At 39.4% G+C, this 7,207-nt stretch overlaps 1 long non-coding RNA gene across 1 annotated transcript in view; it reads right to left on the reverse strand.

Annotated features, from left to right (window-relative positions):
- The window catches only part of LOC111768833 (uncharacterized), a 36,977-nt gene extending 32,513 nt beyond the window's left edge, over positions 1-4,464 (reverse strand). Inside the window, exon 1 of the long non-coding RNA XR_002801420.2 lies at positions 4,302-4,464. This is a non-coding gene — a long non-coding RNA (uncharacterized lncRNA). The remainder of the gene's footprint in view (positions 1-4,301) is intronic.
- Positions 4,465-7,207: the final 2,743 nt, after the last annotated feature.

Below are 7,207 nucleotides of genomic sequence, written 5' to 3' on the forward strand. Positions count from 1 at the left end.
ATTATAAAACTGTGTAAAAATAATAAAGCAGTAACCACAGGACATAAAAATCTCTCTGAATTCTTTAAAGAGTTATGAGTAATTTCCCTTGCATAAACAAGTTATTCTGAAAGGGTTCTAAAGTAATTTAGAGGGAAAGCCTGGAGAGCATATGAAAACCCACATGGCAAGCCGGATCACTTTTTTAAAAAGTTTGTCAATCTAATGAGCACTTAATTAAAGTCAACAGAGTCTCTAAGTCTCCAAGTAATTTTCAAAAAGAGCTTTTGGGAGAGGGAACATTTTTCTCCATGCTTGTCCTCTTTTTCTCTTGTTCTCCATTTGTCTGATAACTGCGGAAAGCCTTTATAATACCATCTTTGGGGTTTTATTCTTATTAACTCTTTCTTCTCATCACATTGCTCAGTTTAAGACCAACCAAATATAAATATATAAACTTTTTTTCTATTAAAATACCAATTTTGTGGTGTTAGAAAAGAATTATTTTACCAGTTCTTTGGTAAAAATTTTTTTTACCAAAATAAAGTTTGACCATGCTCTAAATTTGGAGCCTTTTGATAACCTATTCAGATAGAAATATATAATATACATATATGATATAAATATATAAATATAAATATATAAGTATGTTTGGTCATTTCAGATCAGTTTTATTTATTTGTTTTTAAAGATTGGCACCTGAGCTAACAACTGTTGCCAATCTTCTTTTTTTTTTTTCTGCTTTTTCTCCCAAAATCCCTCAAGTATATAGTTGTATATTTTTTTAGTTGTGGTTCTTTATAGTTGTGGCATGTGGGACGCCGCCTCAACACGGCCTGATGAATGGTGCCATGTCCTTGCCCAGGATCCGAACTGGTGAAACCCTGGGCCGCCGAAGTAGAGCACCCAAACTTAACCACTCAGCCACGGGGCTGGCCCCTATTTATTTAGTTAGCTGTTTTTATGCTTTTTGGTGAGGAAGATTGGCCCTGAGCTAAGATCTTTTGCCAATCTTCCTCTTTTTTTCTCCCCAAAGCCCCAGTACATAGTTGTATATCCTAGTTGTAGGTGATTCTAGTTCTTCTATGTGGGATGCCACTCCAGCATGGCTTGATGAGAGATGTGTAGGTCTACACCCAGGATCCAAATTGGCGGGCCCTGGGTCGCCAAAGTGGAACGTGTGAACTTAACCACTTGGCCACAGGGACAGCACCTTAGGTCAGTTTTGATCTGCTCACTTCTTGTCAGAAGTGACCAAGAGGAGTAAAAAGGAGAAGAGGGACGCAGGAGGCAGCTGTCAGTTAGAGGATGGACTAGAAATATTAAGTATTTCATAATTCATTGCAAAAAACTAAACTAATAGTAAAATATATGATTGTTGTAGAAAGCTTGGGAAATATAAAAATGGCTAATTTCTAATAGTCTCTTAATACAGAAACAACTCCCCTTCTTTCTTTGGACTATTTGTTCAGTTCCTTTTCTGTGAATGAACTAGGATTATGGTTTTGAGCCCAGAAACCACTCCTTCTACTCCCCCTGCCCTTCAGCTCTTCCTCTTCCTCACTCTATTGACATTGGCTGTTTAAGAGGGAGTTGAGAAGTCTCCTAAGAAATCAATGAAAACATTTCCAAATTTTTTTTTTTTTTTTTTTTTTTTAAAGATTTTATTTTTTCCTTTTTCTCCCCAAAGCCCCCCAGTACATAGTTGTATATTCTTCGTTGTGGGTCCTTCTAGTTGTGGCACGTGGGACGCTGCCTCAGCGTGGTCTGATGAGCAGTGCCATGTCCACGCCCAGGATACGAACCAATGAAACACTGGGCCGCTTGCAGCGGAGCGCACGAACTTAACCACTCGGCCACGGGGCCAGCCCCAAACATTTCCAATTTTTGAGGCCCAGATGTATACCTGCATCTCTGATGAAACTGTGGACACCAAGATGAATGTGTGAAAGGATTATGGAATCACTAGAATAAAAATCCATTCTTAAATTAGAGAAAGGAAGAACAGGGCCTGAGGGATGGGGAAGAATGCGTCCAGGTAAGATATGGCTTTTTATAAACAGCACAAAATCAGCCATGCTAGACACATTTATGTGCTCAAAGGGGAGAAAGACCATCTGAATATGAAGAAAAAGTAGATATATTTTGTGGTATATACCACCATGTTTTTTTTCTAAAATTTATTGCTATTTTCATGTATTCTCAGCTGATAAGCAGTGGGACCAGGATTTGTACCTCATAAGTCTGATTTTCAAAGTCCTTGCTTTCAATCATTATATCATTTTGCCTCTCATAAAAGCAATAGGCAAGCTATTATATATTATAGGCTGCAACTGTCCTCATTCATTAATATTTCAATTTTATTTGGTATTTAGGAGGAGGAAGTTACAAAAATTCTTAATTTTAAAGTATTTTGTTGGTTCATTTTATTTTATTTATTTTAGGAACTAGGGTCACAAGGCCACATATTGGACAATTACACTCAGAGCGTAAGATAAAATCCAAATGCTTGCAAAGGGAAGTTCTCTAGGGTCTTTAAAAAACAAACAGAAACAAACCATTTCTTATTATCACTGTATGTGCATAAAAATCCATACTAAAAAACCTTCTCAAAAGGATTCTAATGCAATCTTATATACTGTGTTTGTTCTTACACAAGCTTCTAAAAAGTTAAGCTTCGTCCCAGCCCAAGTCTATTTACAGTTATTTTGCATTACTGCACACCCAAATCTACTGGAATCTTACCATACAGAAATAAGCATTTAGAAATTCCTTCCAGGGGCCAGCTGGTGGCCATGCTATGGCAGCATCGCACATACAAAATGGAGGAGCATTGGCATGGATGTTAGTTCAGTGACCATCTTCCTCAAGCAAAAAGAAAAAGATCGGCAACAGATGTTGGCTCAGGGCCAATCTTCCTCACCATAAAGAAAGAAAGATATTCTTCCTAGATAATATTGAGAGAAAAGCTAGCATAAATGAATTTTTCCTGTTTGTGACAAAGACTTAGTAAGTCAGAATCTTCTCTCAAAGACCTGCTGTGTGATGTCATAAACTTTGTGTCTTGGAGAATAGAAATATTAGCAGAATTGAGGGTACAATTCCAGTGGTTAACTGACTCTCTCCCTCAGTAGATAGGCATTTAGGGGCATTAAGAATGGGCAGATTGAGCCATCATGCTATCTGCTGGCCTGCGCCCATCCTTCCTTCACTGGCAGTAGAAACAAAAGGGGCTAGAGGATGACGCTGTGGGCTCTCACACACAATTCTTGTCTAGGATAAACTTAAAGGGCTCAAGAGCACCCTGAAAAATAATGCTGTCTACATATCTCTACACCGAGGAACAGTAGAAAACTAATTTCCATTGCTAAAAGGAACACTAAGGAAAATCCCAGAACAGAACAGACTACCATGCTCACGTAGCTATATTCAACAGAACACAGATACTTAAACAGAAAACAAAAAAAAGAAGCATTGGGAACCTCCCAGGAGCCCTTGGGTCTAAGCCTCCAAGAAATAAAGAGAGTTACAACAAATAAAAACTGTTATCTTCAAACGTTTGTACTTAGGTAGCTCATAAAATGTTTTAAATTTATGTGCTCTTCTTTGCATATTCATAAGTTGACATGTAAAAGTTTTTGTTATACATTTAAATAAAATTATTTTTAATAAAAGAAAGTTAAAATATTGTACGTTTTGAGAAATAAAATATGATGTTTGACTATAATTGAAATAAAAATTCTGTATGTTGACACAATAGGTTTTAACTACCTTATTGGATAAAGTACACTAAATCTGAAAGAAATCAGATAACTCTTATGTCTTTGGCTTTATAAAATGTTATCTGGGAAAATTTACCTATTTGGGAAAACACTCCAGTTACATTTAAAATAATCGGTGTCAATAACTTACATTACTCGGGCAGTTTGCATTTGGGACCTTCCAACAGTGGCCAAAGAAGTTGTTTTTAATGCCAACCACTCTTCATCTTTAATAGAAATATGCATAAGAAAGGGAGCTTTGATTAATCTGTAAAGGAAGCTGCCTCGAACCCAGTGTTTTGATTTTTCCTTTGACTAGCACTGGAAGATTTTTACACCTCAGGGCAATTCACCATCTTAAGATTTAGGATGGATGAGAGATGTGTATTTCTTCTGTAAAATAGCTAAAAGGACTATTTTGAAGGTAGAGTTATTCTCAGGCAAATGAATTTTCTGGAGGAAACTTTATATGGAACTCGAACATCTAGAAATTGATCCCCTAAAACGATCTACACCTATATGCCACTTAAATATTTTCTCTTGACCTGAGGGTACCCTTACCTCTCCTTGAACTGCTGGGTTAAGGAAGAGCTCCCCTCCTAGAAGTTATCAACCTTCTTTTAACAGGAATAACCTAAGGCATCTGTAGACAGGAGCAATGACAGAACAGGGGAGAAAGGCAGGAGAATTAAGGGGAATATGAGCTTCTAGTTTGGGATGCTTCAGAACCCCATAGAAAGCAGAGAACTTACCTGGAGTGTAGAACAAACAAGGATTCTATTGTGAGTTAAAGATGGAAGTCTAAAATTCCTTGAGTTCATTTTTCAATAAGAGATGAATTCATTCATTATGCTTTCAAACTGAAATGGATGTAAGAATCATGTGGTTTATGTCTTTGTTCTTGAAATCTACATCCCGGTACCACATGTTCTCCAGATCCTTCTACCCAGGGCAGCTGCAAAAAAGGTGCTCACGATTAGTGATGATTGCACTCACAAGCACCTGCAATGGACAGTGTGTTGCCAATGTCCCAGAGAGCAGACGCCACCTCCACCCTCTGAGCCTGGCAGTCAGCCCCTGCACAGGAAGGCAAGTGTGTGTACACACACACACACACATACATACATGAGTGTCATTGAATATCAGCATTCAATGTCAACAGACACCCCCTAGAAATCTAGACAATCCATCCAGACTCAACTAACTCCTTCCAGGTTCTGGTGGACTCTGAAAAAGTTTATTCACGTCCACTAGGGGCTCCTTTTTGGGCAAGAAAGCTCTCAGTTTAAACTCATTATCCTGCATCCAGCTGTCCCCTCTGATAATCATAATCTATGCCACAGTTCTCTACTCTCCAGTCACGCAATGTCACCCTATTCTTCCTCTCAAACCTTTCCTTTATGTCCTCAGATCCCCCATTTAAGAATTAACAAGCACATAGATGTGTGGGCTTATTTCTGGGTTCTCAGTTCTCTTCCATTGATCTGTGTGTCTCTTTTTGTGCCAGTACCATGCTGTTTTAGTTACTATAGCTGTGTAGTATATTTTGAAATCAGGGAATGTGATACCTCCAGCTTTGGTCCTTTTCTTTAGGATTCCTTTGGCTAACCAGGGTCTTTTGTTGTTCCATATAAATTTTAGGATTCTTTGTTCTATTTCTGTGAAAAATGTCATTGGGACTTTGATAGGATTGCGTTGAATCGTGCCTATCAATGGATGGATGGATAAAGAAGCTGTGGCATATAGCTACAATGGAATACTACTCAGCTATAGGAAAAGATGAAATCTTGCCATTTGAGACATGGATGGACCTTGAGGGTATTATGCTAAGTGAAATAAGTCAGATGGAGAAAGTCAAATACCACATGATCTCACTCATAAGTAGACTAAAAACAACCACCACCACCACCACCAAACACATAGATACGAAGATTGGATTGGTGGTTACCAGAGGGGAGGCGGGGAGAGAGGAGGGCGAAAGGGATGATCAGGCACATGTGCACACTGAGAGATGGTAATTAGTCTTTGGGTTATAAACATGATGCAGTCTACACAGAAATCGAAATATAATGATGTACATTTGAAATTGACATAATGTTATAAATCAAAGTTACCTCAATAAAAAAAAAAAAGAATCAAAAAGCACAGTTCCACCCTCAGCCTCTCCAAGGAATAGCTTCCTGTATTTGCTTTTTTCTCTGAAATCTCGTTCTGGTTCCCCCCTAAGGACAGTCTCTACTTCTATGGAGTAGAAATTTCACATTCTTCTGTACCCCATGTACTTCCATGTGGTGTTCTCCTCCCAATACTACCTTCAGAGCATAAATAGGGGACAGGGTAAACAAAATTGGCAAAGAGTTTCCTACCCAGGGGACCTGGACAGGGCGCCCATGTTATGCGCTACAACTTCTCATCTCTTTCACATCTTCCTTCTGTCAGCCTCCTTCTGCCTTTCCTCGCTGAGGCGGGTTAGAGAAGGTGGCACACTTCTTTGACACTCTTTCCAGAAAGAGGAGTCTGTGTCTTCCTCATTTGAGTCACAGCAGCCTGGGTGACTGCTTGACCAAGAGAATAAGGCAAAAATGACACTATGCCAGTTTCTAGGACCAGCCCTCAAGAGACCGTCAGTTTTCACTTCCTGTCTCCTGGAATAGTTGCTCTTGGAACCCAGCGGGTATGCTGTGAGGAAGCCCAAAGCAGCCCCTTGTAGAGCCCATGTGGAGATAAAGGAGACCTCGAGTCGTCAGCCTTGGCTAAGCTCCCACGTAACAGCCAGCGCTGACTTCCCGGCAACAACCTGTAAGTGAGGCATCTGGCAAGTTGATTCCTTAACTCCAGTAGAGCCCGCCAGATAATGACCTGTGAAAACTGTTGGATTTTTTAACAAAATAAATGACTGTTCTTGTTTAATGCCACCAGTTTTTGGGGTGGTCTTTTACACAGCAATCAATAAAACCAGAACACTTGGTTATGCACCTAGCTTTAAGTGGCCTATTCCATTACTTCCATTCTTGCTAATATTCTTGTCTCCGAGACTCACTGACCTTTTCTGACTGCTCCAGACAAAATGTTTACCATGGACCAGCTCACCTGTCTGCCTGTACCCTGTCTACCCTCATGTTTCTGATCACAGCTATAATCCCATGGTTTCCACCCTCAGCTGGTCTTGCATCCTGCTCAGACATCCAGTATTTCTGTATCTTATCTCTCTTATTTTACACAGTGTTTTTAGCCTACTCCTCTATTCTCAGTCCTTTGGCCAAGAAACCTAATTCCTCTCTCAGCAGATGAACTTACTTCCCAGTTCACAGCAAATAGAGAAGCCCCCCGACAGAATAACTCCATCATGCTGCTAGTTATTCTGTGTTTCCCTTCCCTCTGGCCTTCATCTTCAACTTCTTCTTAACTGTGTTCTTTCAAATAGTATTTAACTACAGTTAAACATTTCCCATGTTAGAAAAATGAGG

The sequence above is a fragment of the Equus caballus genome, chromosome 18 (assembly GCF_041296265.1).
Source record: "Equus caballus isolate H_3958 breed thoroughbred chromosome 18, TB-T2T, whole genome shotgun sequence".
NCBI lineage: Eukaryota > Metazoa > Chordata > Mammalia > Perissodactyla > Equidae > Equus > Equus caballus.